The sequence below is a fragment of the Carlito syrichta genome, unplaced genomic scaffold (assembly GCF_000164805.1).
Source record: "Carlito syrichta isolate Samal-C Ts95f unplaced genomic scaffold, Tarsius_syrichta-2.0.1 Scaffold308162, whole genome shotgun sequence".
Lineage (NCBI taxonomy): Eukaryota > Metazoa > Chordata > Mammalia > Primates > Tarsiidae > Carlito > Carlito syrichta.
Window position 1 is genome coordinate 72,988 of NW_007252258.1, and position 1,626 is coordinate 74,613.

General features: G+C 41.1%; 1 protein-coding gene across 2 annotated transcripts in view; it reads right to left on the bottom strand.

Moving 5' to 3' along the window:
- GABPA (GA binding protein transcription factor alpha subunit) overlaps positions 1-1,626 on the bottom strand; it is a 41,254-nt gene that overhangs the window by 30,681 nt on the left and 8,947 nt on the right. The window lies entirely within an intron of this gene.

Sequence of the window (1,626 nt, forward strand, 5' to 3'; positions counted from 1 at the left end):
AGCAGGTCGAGGCTGCAGTGGCCGGGAGCGGCCACTGCACTCCAGTCTGGGCGACAGACTGAGACTCCAACTCAAAAAAAAAAGATTTTAAATCTCAGTTGTACTCTCGACACTCAGTATTCTCCTTAGCTTTAGTTATCTTGTCCAGTTCCACTGTAGTTGTTCCAACTCTTGTTACTCTAAAGAGATTCTCTATTACTTTTCAGTCCCTTTTACTTTCAGCATTATTATCTCATCTCCTGCTTTACAGAGCAAAATAAGGACTACTAGCTATTACTTTTCTCAACCTCCTTTTGACTCCCAAATCTCTATTTCTACCTGTATCCTCTCCTTGGATTCTAAACTCATTACTACTGTTCTGCTTTTAAAGAAGTACAGTTCCCTTATTATTTCATGAACTAATACCTTTTCCTATACTGTATGCACAGACTGCGCACATAATTACTAATATACCCATATGTTTCCCCAAATACAATGTGGTCTCTATAAGGCCTGGTTAGCATCTCATTTATTCATATATTATTGCCAGATACCAGTTTATACCAGTTACTCATAAATATTTGTTAAGTTAGTTCAGGTTGAATTAAACTCTTTCTGAAATAAAAGTAACTAGCACTGAGAAAAGGAATGAAGAATCAAAAAGTATCCTAAAGGAAAATATTGTCAAAATCAACTGCTTGATCATGATCACTTACACTTATTACTACCTTTAGTTTAAAACTGTCTTTTGCCCTCAGCTACAAACTCATGAACTCAGAGGGAAAAAAAAAGCAATACATTATCCATAAAATGCTGAGATTAGTTTAAAAAAAAAAAAAGGAAAGAAAGCCCCATGTAACCGTGTCTTGACTCTTGATTTAAATTAGGTATACTGATAATATTTCAAGCCAGGTGTTATGGTGGTATATGCCTGTAATTCCAGTACTTTAGGAGGTCGAAGTGAGAGGAATGTTTGAGCCCATGAGTTCAAGACAGGCTGGCAATGTAGCAAGACTTTATCTTTACAAAAAACTCAGACCAAATCAAATAAAAAAATTAGTGGGGCATGGTGGTGCACTCTTGTAGTACCAGTTACTCAGGAAGCTGAGGTGGAAGGATCGCCTAAGCCCAGGAGGTTGTGCCACTGCACTCCAACCTGTGTAACAAGTGAGATTCTGACTCAAAAAAAAAGATTAATTTTTTTTAGATTGGAAAATATAATTTATTTAGTAAGTAAATAAGAGAGAGAGCGAGATACCCAGGTGTGGTGTCACATGCCTATAGTTCCAGCTACTTGGAAGGGTGAGGCAGAAGGATCACCTTAGCCCAGCAGGTTGAGACTGCACTGGCTGGGAGCATACCACTGCACTCCAGCCTGGGTGACAGAGTGAGACTCCAACTCAAAAAAAAAGAGAAGCCGGGCTCAGTGGCTCAGCCTGTAATCCCGCGCCTTTGGGAGGCTGAGGCGAGTGGATTGCCTGAGCCTGCGGGTTCGAGACCCGCCTGGGCAGGCGAGACCTCATCTCTACAATAAAAAAAAAAAAAAATCAGCCGGAAGGATTGCCAGAGCCCAGCAGGTTGAGGTTGTAGTGGGCAGGAGTGGCCACTGCACTCCAGTCTGGGTGACAGTGAGACTCCAACTCAAAG